Here is a 22562-nt window from a genome sequence, read left to right as displayed (position 1 = left end):
GTGAGAAATTTAATATGGTCATATCCCTTCATGAAGATCAGTGGTACAGGGGGAAGACCAATGGATTTGAAGTCAGCGAAACTGGGTTCAAATGCTAATGCTGTCAAGTAATTTTATGGACCTCTGCTTCCTCATCATTAAAATGAAGAACTTGGCTGATGAAAGCAGTGTGTGTCAGGGGTAAGAACACTGATTCTAGAGTCAGAGGACTTCCCTGGAAATCCTCCCTTTTTTGCTACTCATTTGACTTTGGGCAAGTTCCTTCACTTCCCTGGGCTCTCATTTCTCAACTATAAAAGAAGAGGATTGCACCAGATGATCCATGAGCTTCATTCAGTCACAAACCCATGCTCCTGGGATTCCCTAAGGTGTAGACAGGATTGTGGTCTGCAGCTGGTGAATTTGCTCTCATTGAACAAACAAACTAGAGGTTTTGTGGACTACTGATGTACAGAGAGTCACTATTTTCTCATTCCATGACATAGTCACAATAACCACAGAGAGTAAACAGGGCACATGTTCTTTTCTCATTTTACAGATCATAAATTCATAGGGTCATTGAGTGAGAGGTGAAGGGAACCCTAAATACCACCTAGAGCAAAACCCTCATTTTATGAATTCAGAAACAGTGTTTAGAGAGGTCCAGAGACTTATCTAAGGTTGAAAACAACTTTAAGTCCAAAGCTCTTTTATACCAAGTATTCTCAAACTCATTTCTCATCCTGAGATAGAGTGAATCCTTGAAGTGAATGGTAAAGTAAGTGTGTGTGTGTGTGAGTGTGTGTGAATCTGAGGAATATTCAAAACCACAGAATTTTGGGGCCCTGAGATTGGCCAAACATTTTCTTCCATTAAAGGAACACACCTACCATAGAAACAGGTGGGTCTGCTCTGAGAGAAGAAAGATTTATTTCACCTGTAGGAAATGTGAAGAATCTCTGTAAACGGGACAAATTCTCTGTCTCTCTGTCTCTCTGTCTCTCTCTCTGCATAGGCTATTCTTTTTTAAATATTTACTTTTAGTTTTCAGCATTCATTTCCATGAGATTTTGAATTCCAAATTTTCTCCCCATCTCTCCCTTCCTCCACCCCAAGACAGTGTGTAATTTGATGTAGCCTCTACATATACATTCATATTGAACCTATTTTCACATTAGTCGTGTCATAAAGACAGAAGAAACCAAGACGGAAGAAACGAAAAAAAAGGAAAAGAGAGAGGGAGAGTAAATAATATGCTTCAATATGCATTCAGACTCCACAGTTTATTTTTTGTATGTGGAGAGCATTTTTCATCATGAGTCCTTTGGAGTTGTTTTGGATCCTTGCATTGCTAAGAAAAGATAAGTCTATCAAAGTTAGTCATTGCATATTGTGGCTGTTACTGTGTACAATGTTTCTTAGCTCTGCTCACTTCCCTCAGTAACAGTTCATTCAAGTCTTTCCAAGTTTTTCTGAATTATGCTGATTGTCACGTCTTATAGCAAAATAGTATTCCATTACATTCATATACCACAACTTGTTCTGCTATTCCCCAATTGATGGGGATGATTCTTTGCCCCCAGAGAAAGAGCAGCTATAAATATTTTTGTACATGTGAGTCCTTTTTGCATTTGTATGATCTCTTTGGGATACAGCCCTAGAAGTGGTATTGCTGGGTCAAAGGGTATGCACATTTTTGTAGCCCTTTGGGCATAGTTCCAAATTGCTCTCCAGAATGGTTGGATCAGTTTACAGCACCACCAACAATGTATTTTCCCACATCTTCTCCAGCATTTGTAGTTTTCCTTTCTTTGTCATGTTAGCCAAACTGATAGGTGTGTTGTGGTACCTCAGAGTTGTTTTAATGTGCATTCCTCTAATCAATAGTGACTTAGAGCACTTTTTCATATGATTATAGATAGCTTTAACTTTTTCCTCTGAAAACTGAATGGGCTATTCTTTATGTGAAAAACCGGGCATATGGCAGCAAATAACCTCAGGATATCATCAGGTGGTGATAACTGACCACCTTCATTAAATCAATAAATATTATTGAATGATTAATATGTGTAAATGACTGGGCTAAGCACTGGGGATATAAAGAAAAAGTAAAAGTAGAGCTTTTCCTTAAGTAACTTAGAATCTAATGGGGAAGATAAGATATACCTATATGTGGTTGTGTAGTTTGTCCTTGAAGAGGATCATGACATCAGGGAGATGATGACATAATTTGCAGTTGACTTTGATTTGACTGAGAGAGGGCTGGCTGTGCAAAGTCACCAGCCTAATTTTCTCCTCCAGAGTCTCCTGAGTCTAGTGGCCAGATATCTAACAGGATGGCTGAAGATGGCCCAGGATGCAGTGGGAGACCTTGGTCCTTTTAAAGTTGGTCTTTTGAAGATCTCACTTTTAGTGAGGCAGCACCCATTCAGTGAATAGGTCTCTTTAAGAAGTGAGTCGAGGGATGGTTAATAATAATAATCAAAAACCAAAGTGGGAGGGGAAGACCCTCAGGGTTGCTGGTCAAAAGAAAAACAGTTACTATTTCCATTCACTCTGAGGCAGGTGGGGCCCCCAAAATAACCCATTAAGTGTTGCTTGGACAGGAATCTATTCTTGTCCAATCAATTAGATCTAGCGTAAATTGGACTGAAGACTTGATCTTTGAGAAGGAAATGCAGCCAGTAAACCCCAAGTTAAGTAGGTAACTTTTGGCTATCAAATTTACCTTCCTTTGGACAGAACATGAGGAGAAGAGGAGAAGCTGAGTTGTCCAACTGGAGCTGGCCAGCTGGGATGCCATTCAGGCAGCTCAGACTTCTCACTGATTGTGGTTTGTCCTTCATTCTTGAACACATATAGGTACTGATAAGACATATATATATATATACACACACACACACACACACACACATATATACATACACATATACATATGTATATATATATACACACACATACATATTGTATATATATATGCATACATACATACAAGCATATATACATATTGTAGAAAGAAAGTAACCTTGGAGGTTAAGACAGTAGCAAATGAGAGGACTGAAAAAAATTCTTCTGCAGACAATAATGTTTGAAATGAGCCTTGAAAATAGCCAGAAATACTAAGAAGTGTAGATAAGAAAAGATAGATTATTCCAATGAAGGCAGTCAATACAAAGATGGGAATATGGGACATAGAATGTTCTCTGTGGGGAACAGTAAGTAGGGCAGTGTAGCTGGACCATGGAGCGCATGTAGGGAAATGATACTTGAGACTGGAATCATAGAAAAGGTGAAAGTTGTTAGGAGGTTTAAATGACAAAAAGTGTTTTTACAAATAAATTTAAGGGCTGATATGGAGCCTCTAGAGTTTTTGAGTAAAAGGGTGAAGTTTAGAAAGATAGACCCTGAACTTTAGGAAAATCACTTTGGGGACTGTATGGATAGATGAAAGCTGAAGCCCCTCCTGTGCTAGGGAAGCCAATGAGTAGCCCATTAAAATTATCCAGAGATTTGAATGATGAAGACCTGAGCTAGGGTGAGGCTGGGGTATGTGTTTGATGGAGATGTGTGTAAGGAATGTACAGATAGAAATAAAATTATTTTTGCAACAGAAGAGGTATGCGAGAGCCAAAAGAGAGAGGAATCCAAGGGGACTACAAGCATGTGAACCTACAGGAATGGAAAAATGTTAATGCCCTTGACTATAAAAGGGAAGAGCAGAATATAGGCTGAGTTTGTGGGAAAAGATAAGCAGTTGTATCTGGACAAGTTGCATTTGAGATGCCTTTGTAATATCCAGTTCAAAATATCTAATAAAGACAGCTTGTTTTGTAAAAATGGAGCCAAGGAGAAATATTTGAGTAAGACTCATAGATATGGGAGTCTTGTGTGTAGAGATATTTGAGCCATTAATTGAAGTAACTGAAGGAGGCTTTACTTTGAATCTCAAGGAAAGAGAAGTGTGATAAGTATGGAGTCAATATATCACTGTATCAGAGGTCTTTGATTACATAGCTGTGAGATTTCCCAGAGTGGTATTGATTTAATAAAAATGAAAATCAGAAATGTTATTCAAATACCTGCTTTTCTTTTTATTCAAACATGATTTCATTTAATTTTTTGTATAAGATACAACTCCCAAAATGACAGCTCCTTCAGAATGCAGCCACTGGCAGGTTCTTTAGTGGTTTCTATCTCCTGTTTGTGGACATGGCTACATGGTCTCCCAGTAAGGCACACAGCCTTCAGGTAGTTGCTGAATGCTATGCACTTCCACTCAGTATCAGTTCAAAAGATTCATTAACAGAGAGTCTTACAAGAGCCTGATTGCAAAGTCTGACATTGGAATCTGCACCTCTGCACCTCAAGAACTAAAGATTGGTGATGACCAGCAAGAGTCTTTCTAAACTTCTGGAAATTACCAGCCTTCCTCCACTTGTCTAGCTACCTTTTCCATGTGTCTCCCACAATCCACTAGTTGCATTAAATATTTTCAAAGTATATTTTAATATCTTCTTTCTTGTTGTTGTTGTTGTTCTTTTTCTCCCTCTCTTCTTCCTCATCTTTCTCTTCCTCCTTCCTTTTTCTTCATCCTCCTCTTCTTCCCCTACCTTCTTCCATTTCAGTTTCTTTAGTGTAGGAGTTATCACATTTGCCTCACATGTGAAAAGTCCCCAGTTCGAAACCAGGCAGAAACAGCCTAAAGTTAGCCTTTAGAGACATTATACTGACCTCATTATTCTTTATCTATGAAATTTGGGCAGCATAGCAGCACCAGGCTAAGAAACATGATTGCTTCCATTTGAATTGTCTTAGGAAGATTACCTGGAAGGATAAGGTACCAGACACTGAGGTCTTTACTTGAACTAAATTGCCAAGCATTCAAACTCTGCTTCAGAGAGTGTGATTCTGATGGGCTGACCACATTGTTCAAATGCAAAATGTTTACTTGCCAAAAAGACTATTTTATGGAGAATTCACACAGGGCAAGCATTCATATGATGGTCAGATGAAGCAATACAAGGATACTCTCAAGAACTTTGGAAGTGATTATGTGGCATGGGAGACACTGGCACAGGACTGCTCTGCATGGTATACCCACATCAGAGAAGGTGTTGTGTTCTATGAGTGAAGCTGAATTGAAACAGCTCAAAAGAAACACAAGATGTAAAGGCAGAGCCAAGATGGCAGCATAGAAGCAGGGACCTAGTAGAGCTCTCCCCACAAACCCCTCAAAAAACCTATAAAATGACTTTAAACAAAATTTTAGAGAAGCAGAAGCCACAAAAAGACAGACTGAAGCAAATGTACAGCCTAAGATAGTCTGAAATATTGAAAGGTCTATCACTGAGATGAGAGTGAAGTGCAGTTCAGCATGGTACACCCTGAAATGGACAGAGCTGGAGCAGGCATTAGGGGACTGAATCACTGGTGGCTACTGTGGAGTCCAAACTCCTCAACCCATAAACATCAAAGACAGCTTCGAAGGTCAATGGGAAGGGTCTCTCACCTGTGTGAGAGGAGAATGTTGTCTGGCCTTGGCCCCAGCCCCAGGGTGGTGGCAGCCACTGCTGAAGCAGAGGTTGCTTCTGGCGCCCTGCACATTAAAAGGAACTCAAAAGTCAAGTAATTTGCTGGAAAAATGAGCAAAGTAGGGAAAAATAAACAGACTATAAATTCTTATTTTCTCAGTGAAGAGGTATTTTCTTACATCATTGATGACAAGGAAGATCAAATCATACAACCAGAAGAAGAAAACAAAGCCAAAGTTCCTGCATCCAAAGCCTCCAAGAAAAATGTGAATTCGTCTCAGGTCATGGGAGAGCTCAAAAAGGGGCACAGTCTGAAATTCTTACCCCAGGTCCCGAAGCAGTAAGTTATGGTGCTACTTTTTAATCACAAGAAACTTTAGACTTATTTTATTATAATGAGTTTGTGAAGTATTGTTGTGACCATTTTCCCAATGTGGAAATTGAGACTCAATTCAGGAAGGTGAAAGAGATTGTCTAGCTATACTATTAGCAAATGGCACAGTGGAGACTCAAAGGCAAATCTTCTGACTCCACATTCAGGGCTTTTTCCATTCAAAACCACCAACACATTGATCCCAAGTGGCTTCCTACCTGCTCATGCAAGCTCCCTTTTGTCTTAAGCTCCCCAGAACCTGCGGAGAAGGACAGGATTTCATGGGTTTGGTTGGAATATTATAGTTACTTGCTGCTGGTGTTGGATGCTCCATGAAGCTTCTGTTTCATTTGCCCACAGTTTTGAATGGATGAATGAATATCTACTAATATGTAGATATTATTGCATCATATAGATGAGAGTTCTTGATCACATGAGCTAGGGCTAGAGCTAGGATAATATCTTACTCACAGTCTAGCAATGATAACTCTAGTTTTCAGTGTCTTTACAGTTTCTAATTACCAGGTCTCCACATCTCTCACTTCCCGGGCCCCATAGCTTCTCAGCTTTCATGTCAATATAAAAGTGATAGATTTTTAGGATGTGCTTCACAGATACATCATGACACAGAGATATCAATGCTCAACCTTTTGGGTGGCAACTACCTGCCACTGAGGGGGTAAGCAAAGCCAAGACAACAAGGCGTCTTAAGGAGGAGGCGTATACCACCTGGGTCAAACCACCAGTACCATCTTGATCTACACTGCTCAGATCCTAAAGGAGATATCCAAGGATCTGGAGTCCAAGAGCTGAAAGAATAGCAATCTTCACTCCCTCCAGACTATTGACTCTACTTCTAACTATGCCCATGGTTACATCCTGGGTAATCCACCTTTGTATGGATACAAGATGGCAACTGCATCTGTGGATGCTTGAGCCCCTTGCCTCCTCAGGAGGCATGACTACTGAAAATACTACTATAAAATATAGTTCTTACCAGCAAAGTAGTGTCAGGTTGTTCAACTTCAGATACAGATATGGTTTTATCAGTGGAAATGACAATGAAAAATTTAGCATTGTCCTTGATGGTAAATTATAACAACAATGGTTTTCATTTTTTCATCTGATTTTCAGATGAAACCTCCTATACACATTGTCCCTTCTTAGAATATGAGATCCCTGAGAGCAGGGTCTCTGCTTGTCTCCAGAACTTAGAATAGTGCTTGGCTTGTAGAAAGCATTTCATAAATGATCTTCCTTCTTTCCTTCCTTCCTTCCTTCCTTCCTTCCTTCCTTTTTTTCCTTCCATGTTGTCAGATGCTTTCAAAGATGGCATCAAGGTCAACTACTGTACCGATGGTAAGTTCTTCAATTTGAAAAGGCTACAAGCCAAGACTAAAGTGAATGGAATGTTGGTGCATGATTTTCTGTTTGCAGATGATTGTGCACTCAATGCAGCTTGTGAAGCTGAGATGCAACAAAGGATAGATCAATTCTCTGCTGCCTGTGCTAATTTTGGCTTAATAATTAACACAAAGAAAATGCAGGTGCTCCATCAGCCACCTCCACACCATCCATACATGGAACTATCGGTTACAACAAATGGAGAAATTTTGAATGCTGTGGATGAGTTCACTTACCTTCATAGTGTACTTTCCAGGGATGTATACATTGACAATGAGATTGATGCATGCATTGTCAAAGATAGCTCAGTGTTTGGGAGTCTCTGAAGAAAAGTTTGAGAGAGAAGAGATATAATATTGACTACCAAACTGAAAGTCTACAGAAGTGTTGTGCTGACCTCATTGTTGTATGCTTGTGAAACATGGACAGTCTACCAGCACCATGCCAGGAAACTGAATCACTTCCATTTGAATTGTCTTAGGAAGATTCTGAGGATCACCTGGCAAGATAAGGCACCAGACACTGAAGTGCTTGCTCGTGCTGAACTGCTAAGCATTCAAACTATGCTTCAGAGAGTGCAACAACCACCTTGTTAGAATGCACAATGTACATTTGCCAAAAAGACTATTTTATGGAGAACTTGCATGGGGCAGGTGATCACATGGTGGTCAGAAGAAGCGATAAAAGGACACTCTCAAGGTCTCTCTCAAGAACTTTGGATTTGACTGTGCAACATGGGAGACACTGGCACAGGATCACTCAGCATGGTGTGCCCACATGAGAAAGGGTGCTGTGCTCTTTGAGCAAAGAAGAATTGAGACAGCACAAAGTAAATGTAGGATGCACAAATTTGGGGTATCCACCCCAAATATTCAATGGACTATTTGTGCCCAACCTGTGGTAGAGCATTCTGAGTTCATATTGGTCTGATCAGCCACAGTCGGACACACTGAAATTTCACTTTATCATGGTGATGTCATTTTGGTCCTTTTTGAAGATGAAGGACAACAACCAACCAACCAATGTGTCCATATCCTTTCCCATTCTAAGAACAAAAACAAAAACCTGACTCCTCATGTGATTCCCTCGAGCTGTCACCCCTTTTCTGCCTTCTCTTTTGTGGAGAAAACTTGATGCCCTCTACAATGGGCACAGACACTTTTCTCCCTCTTGCTCTCTTCTTAGATCATTCCATTCTACCTTCTGATTTCATCATTTAACCTTCCTTCCTCCCAAGTTACTTATAATCTCTTAATTCCCACTTTAATGGATTTTTCTCAGCATGCTTCTTCACCTCTCTGCAGCTTGTGGAAATGATTCAACATTTTCTTCCCTTTGATATTCTGTCCTCTTTAGGTTTTAGTGACACTGCTCTCCTTGTTTTCCTCCTACCTCTCTGACCATTCCTGATTTTCCTTTGCTTCATCCAGCTTAAGCCCCCAGCCTCTCCAGGCTTCTCCTCTGAGTCCTCTCCTCTTTGCTGTCACTTTTATATCACCTGATCATCTCAACTCACATGTATTCAATCTCTATCATCATGCTTCTGGTTTCCAAATATGCTTATCAAGCCCTCACCATCCTGCTGATCTGTAGCCATGTATCTCCAATTGCCTATTGCACATCTTCAACTGGACTTTCTGTAGACATCTAAACTCAACACTTCCACAATAGAATTCATTATTTTCCCCTCAAAATCCTCCTTTCTTCCTAACCTAACCTACTTTGTAAAGATACCACCACTTCAGTTTCCCAGGCTTAAAATCATCCTCCCCCCCTCCCCCACATCCAGTCTTTTGTCAAATCCTGTCAGTTTTACCTCTGTATCATCTCTTTAATAATCCTATTATCTCCTCTGACTCTGCCACCACACTAGTGGAGGCCCTTAGAACCTCATTCCTGGACTATTGGTAACTGTGGGTGAGTCTGCTTTCCCCCATAGAGTCAATCTTCCACTCAGCTGTCAGAGTGTACTTCCTAAAATGTAGCTCTAACTACGTCATCCTTTTCCCTAGCTCAGTAAAGTCCAGGGGCTCCTTATCACCTTCACGATCCAATCCAAACCCTCTGCTTGGCATTTCAAGCCCTTCTTAACAGCATTTTCCTAGCTTTCCAGTAGTCTTACACTTTACTCCCCTTTATGTATTTTGTGGTCCAGGGACATTGACTTCCTTGCTGTTTCTTTCCCAAGACTTTTCATCTCTTGACTGTCCACTTTCATGGTCTGTCCCTATACCTTGAATGCTCTCTCTTCTGGCTTCCTTGGATTCCTCCAAGTGCCAGCTAAAATCTTATCTTGTGTAGGAAGACTTTCTGGATCCCTCTTAATTTTAGCGCTTTTTCTCTGTTGATTATTTCCAACTTATCCTACATATAGATTGTTTGAATGTTCTCTCCCACATTAGACAGTGAGCTCCTGGAGAGCAGGGACTGTCTTTTGCTTTTCTTTGCGTCCCCTGTCACATTGTAAAGACTATACATATTTACTGACAGACTGATTTTTTTTTTGAACTTCAGAGGTCTGGATGATTTCCCACTTTCCCTTTGACTTCTGAGCAGCTTCCCTGTAACAATGCCCAGCAGTACTTGCTGCAGATTCACAACTCTGCCTTGAGATCAGCTGATCACTAAATTTTACATAAGGGAATCGATATTGAAGATTCAAGCTAAGGGACATCCAGGAGTTATGAGTTATGCTGTCATCACATATGCTCTCTAATTTTGAGACTACTTTCCCATGGATTCTGTATGGATTTGTGGGAACGTGTGTCACAAACTTTGGAGAGGGGAGGGTGCTTTGTACTAACTTTTTACACTACTATTTTAACAAAATACCCTCTTCTTAAGCCAATTAAATCTGGATGACTAAATTTACATTCAACTCATCATAATGGGTTTGGGAGCACAGTGCTGAAGATTCATGAGATAAAGCCTTAGATTAGCATCACCCAGTCCCTCAGGTATAACCTTAGAGTCTTGACAGAACATAGTATAGTTCCATGATTTAGAGAGCTGCCTCATCAGTGCAAGTGGGAGTTGGGATAGTTGCTTCAGATCATGAGTTAAGCATGTTTTATCTCAGAGATAACAGGAATCCAGTGGAATTCATTGAATAGGGGCATAATATGCTCAGATTTCATTACAGAAAAATAACTTTGGTAGATGAGTGGAGGATGGGTTGGAATGGAGAAAGACATGAGACAGTGAGACAAATTTGAAGGTTATTCCAATAGTTCAACTGAAAAATGAAGAGAATCTATAAAAGAGCATGTCAAAATGTCATCAGAGAGCAGGTTTAGCTGAGAGATGCTCTGGAGGTAGAAACTAATAACTTTTGACTATAGATTCTATATATGGCATGATTGTGAATGTATCTGTCCAACAGAGTATAGGAATATCCTTGTTTTTGTTTTAGTATCATCAGTTCCTAGCACAGTTCATGGCACATAGTAAGTACTTAACAAAGACTTGATAGATTTCATTGGATTGGACTGGCAGGAAGAGTATGGACTTACCTTTTACCAGAGAACAGAATTAGGGTTAGACTTAATCTAAAATGCAATATGTACAAGGGGACAGATTTTGGCATTTTGTAAAACCCAGCATTCTAAAAAGCAGAGTTCTTCAAAATTAAAAGTCTTCCTCATGAAGTAGTGGTTTTTCTCCCACTAAGGGTCTTTGAATTAATCAATAAGCATTTATTAAGCACCTGCTATGTACCAGCCATTTTATGAGGTGCTGAGGATACAAAGAAAGGCAAAACGACAGTCCTTGTCCTTGAAAACACACAATGCAATGGGGGCATGACAAGCAAACACATACAAACAAGCTGTATAGGTGAGAAATAGAGAGTAATCCACATAATGAGAATTAAGGGAAGACAGGAAAGGCTTCTCGTAGAAGGCATGATTTTAGGTTGGACTTGAAGGAACCTAGGGACATCAGGAGATAAAACTAGGAAGGGAGAACATTCCAAGCATGGGGGACATCCAGAAAAAGTACCTGGAGCAGAGAGATGGGCTGTCTTGGCTTTGGAAGAGCAGGAAGCCCTGTTTCACTGTACTGAAGAAGATGCAAGAAGAATGTAAGGTGTAAGAAGATTATAAAGGTGTTTGGGGATCTAGATTATGATGAACTTTGAATTAGCAGGTTATTGCATTACTACAAATGTGAGGTGTTGAGAATCTGTACCAGGATGGTGATAGTATCAGAGGAGACATAGGACTGTATTTCAGTTGTGTTGCAAAAGTGAAATTGAAAACCTTGGAAATAGATTAGATATGAGGGTTCAAGAAGGTCTGAATAGGTAGACCTGAGAATCATCAGCGTAGAGATGATAATTGAATCCATGGGAGATGATGAGATTTCCAAGGGAAGTAATATAGAAGAAGAGAAGGATAGTGCCTTGTGAGACACCCAGAGTTAATTGGTATGACCTTAATGAAAACTCAGCAAAGAGATGAGTGGTTAGGAGTGGTCAGATAGGTGGGAAGACATCCGGGAGAGAATAGTTTTCTGAAAATTTAGAGAGAAGAGAGTATCAAGGAGGAGAGGTGATCACCAATGTGAAAGGTTGCAGAGGGATCAAGAAGAAAGAAGACTGGGAAAAGGATTTGGCAATAAAAAGATCACTAGTAACTTTGGAGAGAGTAATTATGGTTGAATGACAAGGTCAGAAGAGAATGAGAAGAGATGAAATGGAGGTATCAACTTTAGATTACTTTATCATTAGCCACAAAAGGGTGGAAGACATATGATGATATCATAGGATGATAGCAAGGATAGAGGGACCAAGTGAGTATTTCTCAGGAACAGGGGAAAATTGGCATATTGGTAGGCAGTAGGGAAAAAGTCAGTAGAGTATCAGAGACTGAAGATAAATGAGAGGGTAGGGATGACAGATGGGGCAATCTATTGAAGAAGATGGGATGAAATGGGATCACTTGTGGAGGCAGAGAATTTGGTCTTGGAAAGGGGTCATGCTGCCTCTGAGACAGGGGTAGAAAAGGAAATAGAGATGGAAAGCATCTTGGGAATATAAGATGAGGAAGAGGTGAAAAAAGGAAGTTCATAGCAAATGGCCTTAATATTTTCAATAAAATATAAAACAAGGTTCCCAGTTGAAAGTGTGGGGAGAGGGAGAGCCATGGAAAGTTTGAGGAAGGATGAAAAGGTTTGGAAGAACTATTATGGAGAGTGGGATAGTGAATTGATGCAGAAAGTTTAGAAAAATTGCCTTGCATGGACAAGGGCCCAGGTCAGGTTATATACCTTATATTTGTAGTCAATCTAGTCAGAATGTGATTTTCCCCCCACCTTAGTTCAGCAACATGTAGGGCAAAGGTGGATGGTGGGAGGGATCCAAGACAGGGCAGGGCACAATTAGTCATATCAAAAGGAGGCTTGGGATTTGAGGGAAGAGAACAGTGTAGAGTTAAATTGATTCATCAAGGGTTCAAGATTGGAAATAGAGCAGAGAGTTTCTAAAGCATGGGAGATAACTGAGGGGCTGAGGGATTGAATGGACAAAGACTAGAACTTGTTATGGCAAGGAAGAGGGAGAGGTGGGAAGTCAATATATTATGCTAAGGGAAGGAGATTTCAGAGTTCTTGAGGAAGAAGTCAAAGTGATGACAAATGTGATGACAGTGTCAGTGATGGTAAGATCGGTGTATGAAGGTTGACTGATTACTTGCTAAGGATGTTGTAGACAAGACTCTTGTTCATATATGCTTTGGGGTCATTGCCCATTAGATGCTGGTGTTCTGTGGTCTTCCAACCTTCATTCTGATTAAGCCATTAGCTTCAGGCTCTGAAATAATTCTCAGGACTTTTCACAAATCTCCCTTCTCCTGGTAGTCATCTTTGAAAATAGCAATTAGAAATTCAATGTTATTGGATGGGTTTGTTCACTCAGTTAGATCTGAGTGAATGTAATTAAGTTTCTTTTCAACAAATATTAAAGTAAAAATAGTCTGTACATTGATTTTGTATTATAAGAGCTGAAGCAAGATCCTGGGCTGATATCTATTATCTGATCGGCTTCATAGAGACTTCTATCCTATCATCTAGAATGCAATCCTGACATTCCTATTTATCAGCAGTATCAGTGTGGAATGAAGTAGCAAAGACAATTGTACTAAGATAAGATTTCCCAGCTGCTGGAGTCATGAGACATTTAGGAATGTGTCAGACAGGCTGGGCTCTATCAAGTTTCGAAGAGCTTGATTTACTAAGGTAGGTATGTCTATTAATCACTTAAGTATTGATTTAGTCAGTACTGTCTTGTCCATATGCATATGGCCAGTGATGAATAAAGCTGAGGAGAGAGACAGTTCACTGTCAGAATGGGATTGTCCTAACAGAATGTTGCACGTGGTTGTTATGAATGTTGTTCTAGGAAGTGAGCCAGCTCAGGTATATCATGGTCATTCCAAGTGTTTTTAGGCTCCATCAATCATTAATAGTTTTCATTTTACCACATGCTTGGGGATATATAGAAAGCATCATGGAGGTCTGGGTTTAGTCTAGCCTAGAAGGAAAGATTTCTTTCTGAAGAGCTGGCCGGGCAGTAATCTGGCCATCAAGCCCGAGAATAGCTAGTTGGGCGAGAGAAAGTGCAAGGGAATGAGCAAAATGTTCATGAAACATTAATAGCCATGCTGGAATGGGCCAGGGACTATATGCAGCAATGTTAGCTGGTCTGATAAATTACCAACTGCATTGGATCTACACACATGTATGTGCACATACATATACATGCTCATACATATATACATGTGAATACTGGATCACATAGTAGTCATGGAAGAGACCGGTGCTCACTTAAATTGGTGAAGATGGTGAACCATAAATTAGAAAAAGAGAGCTTCAGCAGGGAGGGAGCTCTCCCAAGGATACCTGTCGAAACAGATGACCACAGTCAGCTACTCTCTGGAACCTTGATCAGCTTCTTTTTTTTTCTTACTTATGACTAAAAAGTGGCATTGTGTGACCACGAGTAGCTCCATATGCTGGATGGCACATTGTTTTTGAAAGGAAAGATTTAAAAACTCAAGTACAATCAATCTTAGATGGTTCTCAACATCTTCCCTCTTTTCTCTCTCTCTTGATATCCTATCCATCCTCTGAAACCTAGGTCAAATGCCTCTTTCTCCAGTAATCTTTCTGCCTTAGACACTAGTAACTGGTATTTTCATCAGGACTCAAAGTAGTTTTGTCTTATAAAACACATAACCTCATTGGCATATATATATTTTAATATAGTATATCTTGGTATATATATATATATTTATATAGCAAATCACAATTTGTCACCTATGTGTTTCTTAATAATGTCTTATTTTCTTTGCATATTCCATGGCCTAGCATGGGGTGTTGTATAGGAGAAATACTTAATGTTTGAAGATGCCTGAGTGAATTTTTACAATGAAAGATATAGAGAGCAAAAGCAAAAAGCAAAAAGTACTCCATGCTTCATTTTAGACAATAATTTCAATCACCTTCCCAAAGAAACAATAAAGAATACAAATGAATTCATGTTTCTAAGAGACATTTACTCCCATATTTACACCATGAAAGGCACAGCACTAGATACTGGGGGAACATAAGCTTATAGATAAGAAGTCATCCCTACTCTTAATGGTTTCGTTACTGTTGTGAGCACACTCACTTTCTCATAGGATATTGCACTAAGAGCCAGATGATTTTTCTTTGGGGAATCAATCAATTCTCACTAATTTCCCCAAACATTCCCACAGTCTGTTGTCTTACAATACCAAGGCATCCAGTATATACATCATTTACAACACCATTTCCTCAATGCTTGGCAACATTCTCGAGCTCTTCCTTCCGAACTGTGAACAATTAGACATAAGCACTGTTAGTGATCGTTGTAAACATCAGATGGGAGAGATAATTAAATTAGGGTAATATACCAGTTTCTTTGCTAATCACTAACAACCTAGTATGGCTGGGATAACCATGATTTGTCATGTCAGAGCCAGACAGTGGAACAAACACACGCAGTAATTGATGTGTCCTCCGTCTAATGAAACCAAGCCTCATATTCTGATGAGTGAGTCGCAAATGCTTATTTTTATTTCATAACTTCATTTTTATTTGTTTGTAAATGTCAGGACTTTCAGAGAATCTTGACTAACTCCAGGAAGTCTTTCTGAGTGTTAGGAAAGCAGCCCAGAAAAGTGAGAGAAGCCCTGGATTTGCGGTCACAGGGCCTGGGTTCAAGTCTCAACTCTCATATTTGCTGTGTCTGTGACATTGGACCCTTCCTCTTTTCAGGAATCAGGTTTTTTTTCCCCAAAGTGAAGAATATGGTCTGTATGTGGTCTTAAGCAGTTGTACTAGATACTGAGATTTGTTCCAACTCAGATATTATAATCTTATAAAGTATCTTGGTATATTCACCCTGTGCTCCTGCATTGCTTGGCACATTGTAGGCACAAGACACATGCTTTTTGACTTATTGATTTATAGAAAGAGAAATTTGCAAGCATACCTCTTGCCTTCTAGAGTGGAATGATAGAGAGGGAAGGGAAAAGTGCCTACAACCCTGGGAGGTAAGTATCATTATCATCTCCATTTGACAGATAAGGAAACTGAGGAAGCAGAGGTTAAATAACTTGTCCAAGGTCACTCACTAGTAAGTCTCTGATGTTGGATTTGAATTTAGGTTTTCCTGACCCGAGGCCCAGTGCTTTAACTACAGAGCCACTTTGGAGTCAAGAGAACTGGATTCTCATTCTGGCATCTGCTGGCACCTGCGTATGCATTCCTGGGCCTTCTATGAGCAGTAGAAGTGCTGGAGGAAGGGAACAGGTAGGCTTTTTGTCCTGGTAACAGCTGTAATATTGCTGAGGGTATATGAGATGAATGATGGATTTAAGTGAAAGAAAAACATTCAATCCGTACTGGACATGTTATATTGTATAGTGTATTGGATAAAGCATTGGCTTAGGAGTCAGGGTCCCTGGGTTCAAATCCAGGCTCTGTCATGTACTATCTGTGGGATCCTGGAAAAAAATCTCTTTGCTCATCTCACTTTCTTCATCCTAGCGATGAGGGCCTTAAACTGAATAACTTTCAAGGTCTCTTCTATCTCTAGGTTAATGAATTCATGATGCTAGATTCTCCCCACCCCCAATGTAGGGTACCACATTGGGAGGATAAAAGAAGAGACAGGTAATGCATTCTCACAGGGAGGTTGCCCTTGCAGGAGGGCTGATCTATGCCTGGATTCTAGCTCTTTATTCATTCAATCACTCATTCATTCCATTCATTCAGCTAAGTGGATGTCATGGATGCATATGTATATAAGTAAATGGGAATGCTCCGGTTCATTCTAGGGTAAAGACTTTTGTTCTTTCTGAAAAAAAGAAGACTAGTGGCGCTCTAGATAATGATCTTAAATTAGGTATAGAGGCCATAGAAGCTAGGACCATTTGGAGGAGCAACAGGCCCAGGAAAGGTATCTTTTCCAGAGAGAAATGTAAGTTGACTGACTGACTGAGGCCATCATGAGAGGCCATTGCAGGCCCTGAAGTAAAAAAGCTGTGAGCTGTCCATTCGAAGATATTCTCCTTGTGTGTGCCCCTTATACAAAATTTCTTTACTTTCTCACTTTGCCCCTTGATGATGTGTTTTTCCTTCAAGAAAGTAAATGCTAAATTTATGGAAGAAGGTAAGGATATTCTTTGCAAATTGTAATACTCTGCTGTTCTAGTAAATAATTCTGTCATGAGCCAATTGTGTCTTCTGGCAGACTATTGAAAGGTTGTACATCAGTAGGGGCTTATGAGATACAGTTTTAGTAGTGGACATCCAAAAGGTATCTTGAACCTAGAGTAGTTGACCTATAGTAGAATCTACCTTTGAGATTTTTTTCAAGAGTGAGATGCTAGGCCAAAGGGGATACTCTAAGAACAAATTAGAAATTGGAAGAGTTCCAAAGAATCACTAAACTCTCCCCTCTCTTGCCCAATGGGAAAAAAGAAAACCCAATTTCTTGAACTATTTAGGTTTTTGCCTGAATCATCCCCAAATGATCTTAGTTCTCTACTTTCTGGCTGTGGAAAACTGATTTCTGTGCAGGGATTCCCATGTAGAATAAAAATATCCATGATGGATTTTGAATCCATGGGTGTTGACATCTGTAGTGATGCCACCTTCACAATCTCTTCCAGGGAATCCTCTTCTGAAATAACCTGTCTCTGTGAATTTGAGAGCTGAAGATGATGCCAGGCCTCCTGACCACATGCCTGTCAAAGACAGTTTGGCTCAGCTGATTTGCTGCTTGCATTCAAGTGAGCAAAGATGAAAGTGGAATGCATCGGGCAGCTGCCAAAGGAACTTTGGTTGGTGAACATGCCAATGAACAAAACACTGGAATACAAGACAGTGTTTATTAATCTATAAACCACCTACTGATAGAAGGGGGAGATAATCCAAACTCTACTAAATATAAAGAACAAGTGAGCCAGAATTTCTTGAAATGAAGGAGAAAAGCAGGACTCTGGGAAAGATTTGATTTTGTTCAACAAGCTTAAGCATCTACTAAGTGTAAGGCAAAGAAGATGCCAAGAAAACACAAATAAAGTGCCCTAGACAAGCTTAGCACTCTCCTGGGGGAGGGAAGGCAGTGAGACTATGATGAGAGAATACAACGTTTATAAAGTAATAGGAAATAATTTCAAGGGAGAAGTAATAATAATTGAAAGGTGGGAGGAGAGACAAGACAGGTGTGCAGTAAGAGATGGTCCACAAACCGAGCTTTGAAGGAAGCTGAGCATTATAAGGCATTATGTTAGTTAGAAGCCACTAGGTGGTCCAGTGTATCCACTCTGAACTCTGAACCTGAAGTTAGGAAGACCTGAGTTCAAATCTGCCCCCAAACACTTGCTAATTGGGTGATTCTGGGAAGTTCACTTATTCTCTTTTTGCCTCAGCCTATAGGAGAAGGAAATGGCAAATCATAGTAAGAAAACCCCATGGACAGTATGGTCTGTAGGGTCGTGAAGAATGGGTCAGACATGACTGAATAACAACAAAAGAGTATAAGAGGCAGAGGGGAAGGAGTGTATTCGATTAAAAATAACGGCACCTTTTGGATTTATACATTAGACATTTCCAGCTATTATCTGCCACCCCAGCCCTCCCAAAAACCTTCCCTTACAACATACATACACACACACACATACACATGCATACACACACGTACACACACATACACACATACATACAAACACATACATACAACATACATACACACACAGATCAACAATGCCAGGCCATCATCTGATCAACTGCTAATGATTTTCCTAAAGTACAGGTCTGACAGTATCATTCCCCTATTCCCTAACCTCATTTGGCTCCTTGTTTCCTTCGGAATACAACTTTCACCAAACATTTAAAGCCCTTCACAACCTGGACTCTTTTAATCTTTTCATTCTACTTATACTTGTCTCATCCCCACCTACTCTTCAGTCCAGTGACACTGACCTCTTTGCTGTTTCTCCCACAATCCCTCTGTTGAGGATTTCCTATTTATCCTGTAAATAACTTTTTTTTGATAAATGTTGGGATGTTTTCTGTCCCATTAGATTGTGAGATTTTCCAGAGCAGGGACTGCCTTTTGCCTTTCTTTGTATCCCCAATACCTAGCATAGTGCCTGGTATAAAGTAGATACTTAATAAATTTTTATTGACCTTTTGCCAACCAAGAAGTAGTCAAAGGAGTTGAACAGGCAGTTTTCAGATGAAGTAATCAGTTATCTATGGTCATAAGAAAAAATGTTCTAGATCACCATTGATCAGAGAAATGCAAATGAAAACAACTCTGAGGCACCACCACATACCTATCAATTGGCTAATATGGCAGAACAGGAAAATGACAAATATTGGAGGGGATGTGGGAAAACTGAGATACTAATACACTGTTTGTGGAGTTATGAACTGATCCACCCACTCTGGATAACAATTTGGAACTTTGCCCAAAGGGCTACAAAATTATGCATTCTTTTTAAGCCAGCAATACCATTGCTAGGTTTGTATATCAAAGACATCAGAAAAAAGAGAAAGAGACCTATTTTTACAAATATACAATTGTCATGCAGTACTATTGTACTATAAGAAATTATGAGCAGGATGCTCTCAAAAAACAAAACAAAACAACAACAAAAACTTGGAAAAAACTTCCATGGAAGATGCAAAGTGAAATGACCAGAACCAGGAGAATATAGTACAAAGTCACAACAATATTGTACAATCATCAACGATAAATGACCTAGTTATTTTCGTCAATACAATAATTCAAGATTTAGGATGAAAAATGCTATCCATCTTCATAGAAAGAATTGATGGCATCTGAATGCAGATTGAAGCACATTATTTTTAGCTTTTGGGTTTTTTTTTTTGTCTTTATTTGCTTCACAACATGACTAACACAGAAATATGTTTTGCATGACTGCACATGTATAACCTATATCAAATTACCTTCTCAATGAGAGGTAAGGAAGGGGAGGCAGGGCGAGAATTTGGAACTCAAAATTAATTTTAAATGTTAAAATTGGTTTTGCATGTAAATCGGGAAGATAAAATACTAAATAAAAATCAATTTTTAAAATGCTTAGTGACTGACTAGCAGGACGCTGAATCACTTGACTGTGGGCATTTTCATTGACTTTCTCTGATGTCTCAAAATCCTGTCTTCATCTCTGCCTCCAAGTTTCCTTGGCTCAGGACTCAGTTCCAATCCTGTGGTCTTTGGGAGGCATTTTCTGGGTTTCCAGTCTCACCCATAAGTTTCAGCTCTCTGACATTACTTTCCATTTACCCTGTACATGACTCTCATGTGTATAGTTATGTGAAGGTGGTCTTTCCCATTAGAATGTAAATTCCTTAAGGGCAGGGGTTATGTTTTTAATTTTCTTGGTATCCCCATTGCTTGTACTGAGTGCATAGTAAATCTTCCATAAACGTTTATTAACTTCCTAAGAGTGTCTGCTACATTGCAGATGAGTTTTTGCCCACCTCTCAGACAAAAGGGGAGCAGCATTTAATCCTCTGTTCCACAGGGTCAAGACTGGGCACTATAATTGCTCAGCTTTCAGCTCTGTTTTCATTTTTCCTTATGTTTCCATTGCTGCAGTTGTGTACAGCTGGGATTTTTTATTCTGCTTACTGTGATCTACATAAGTTTAGAAATATCTCCCCATGTTTCTCTGAATTCCTTTTATTGCATTTCCTTAGGGCACAGGAACATACCCCCTCCTATACTGGATTAGTTCAGTTATTTCCTCATAAATAGGCATTCACTTTGTTTTCAGTTCTTTGTTATGACAAAACTGCTACTATGAAGGCTTGCTATCTAATGAACCATCCATACCATTGTTGAGCTGAGCAGAAGCATCTTTGTGTCAAAGGTTATCAATAATTTAACCACTTTTATCAAATATTTCCAAATCATTTTGTAGAATGGTTAGAACAATTCATAGCTCTACCAACAATTACTGTGTCTATTTTCCTACAGTCTCTCCATCTTTGACTGTTTCCATATTTTGTCAGTTTATTGAGGTTAATTTGAATTTCTTTTTACTTGTAGTCATTTGGGCAGTTTTTTATAAGGTTACTGAAGAATTGGGGACAGCTAGGTGGTGCAGTGGATAAAGCACCAGTGCAGGAGTCAGGAGGACCTGAATTTAAATCTCATCTCAGAGACATTTGACACTCACTAGCTGTGTGACCTTGGGCAAGTCACTTAGCCCCAATTGCCTAATCCTAGGTCATCTCCAGTCATCCTGATGAATATCTGGTCTTTGGATTCAGATGGCTCTGGAGGAGAAGTGAGGCTGGTGATCTGAACAGACCTCCCTCACTGAAAACAAAGTCAAGCACAAGTCATGTCATTATTTCTCTGATGGCATGGTCTTCTTCAGCAATGAAGGACGAACACACACACACATACTGAAGAATTGAAGTTCATCGGTTGACAACTGGTTATTCATATTCTTTGACCACTTATTTACTTAGCAACAATATTTGGCCTTACATATTTCTCTGAATCTCCATCTATATTGAGTATCAGATATTTGTAAATCATTGTTATTGTTTGGTTATTTCATTCATGTCCAACTCTTCATGGCCCTATTTTTTTTTCTGGCAAAGGTACTGGAGTGGTTTGCCATTTCCGTCTACAGATCATTTTACAGATGAGGAAACTGAGGCAAATAGAGTTAAATGACTTACCCTGGGTCACACAATTAGTATCTGAGGCCAGATTTGAACTCATGAAGATGAGTCTTCTTGATTCTAAGCCCAGTCCTCTATCCACTGTGCCACCTAGTTTCCCCCTTGTAAACCATATTGATGCAAGTAATTTTACTCAATTCATTTTTCCTTCATGTTTTAATTTCATTAGTCAGGCCCTAGTTTTCCATTTTCATGTAATTAAAATGATCTATTTTATTTTTATTATCACATTTATCCCTTGTTTGGTTTTAGAAAAAGTTAGGAAAGGTATCTCTATACTAATTTTTTTTTTTGATGATATGACCTATATTTAAATTAAGTATCCTTCTGGAACTGATTGTGGCATATGGTATAAGATTATGGTTTAAAGCAATGTTTATCAATGTGTTTTGTACATTTCCCAGTAGTTCTTATCAAATCAAGAGTCCTTCCCCGATTTGGCTATACTCGTGAGCATCCTGAATGGATTCTGACTAACCCAGATTCTTCTACCTCTCTACTTTTCTCTTTTGTGAGGTAACATCAACTAGTTTGGACTTTTAGTGTTTTTGAGGCCCAGAAGTACTGCCCCTCTTTATTCCTAATGTATCCCTTTATCTCTCTGGAAATTCTAAACTTTTTGATCTCTCAGATAAATTTTTTTTCTTATCTACTTCTATAAAGTAACCCTTTGGTAGATTGAATGGTATAGCACTGCAACTTTCATCATATTGTTCTTGTTTAAGCACCAACAATGAATACCCCTCCAATTAGTTTTCCCTCGTTATTTCTATAGTCTGCTTGTAATTGTACTTCTATGTCTTGTATGCATGCTGGTAGAATGACTCCAAAGTATTCTATGAATAGCCTAGTTATTTTGAATGAGATTTCTCCTCTAATTTTCTCTTAATATCTGTTTTTGCTACACAAAAATACCAACAATTTTTGTGAATTTATTTTGTATCCTGATATTTTGCAGAAACTATTTGTAGTCAGGGAAGCTAGGTGTCACAGTGGATACAGCACCAAGTCTG

General features: G+C 39.4%; 1 long non-coding RNA gene across 24 annotated transcripts in view; it reads left to right on the top strand.

The window, feature by feature from the left end:
- The window catches only part of LOC140517652 (uncharacterized), a 67714-nt gene extending 45933 nt beyond the window's left edge, over positions 1-21781 (top strand). For all 24 annotated transcript variants that reach the window (XR_011971708.1, XR_011971703.1, XR_011971697.1 and 21 more), the window contains 2 exons: positions 15977-16122; positions 17487-21781. This is a non-coding gene — a long non-coding RNA (uncharacterized lncRNA). The remainder of the gene's footprint in view (positions 1-15976; positions 16123-17486) is intronic.
- The last annotated feature ends 781 nt before the right edge of the window (positions 21782-22562 follow it).

The sequence above is a fragment of the Notamacropus eugenii genome, chromosome 1, assembly GCF_028372415.1.
Source record: "Notamacropus eugenii isolate mMacEug1 chromosome 1, mMacEug1.pri_v2, whole genome shotgun sequence".
In the NCBI taxonomy this organism is placed as follows: Eukaryota; Metazoa; Chordata; class Mammalia; order Diprotodontia; family Macropodidae; genus Notamacropus; species Notamacropus eugenii.
This window is presented reverse-complemented; position numbering and strand designations above follow the sequence as displayed.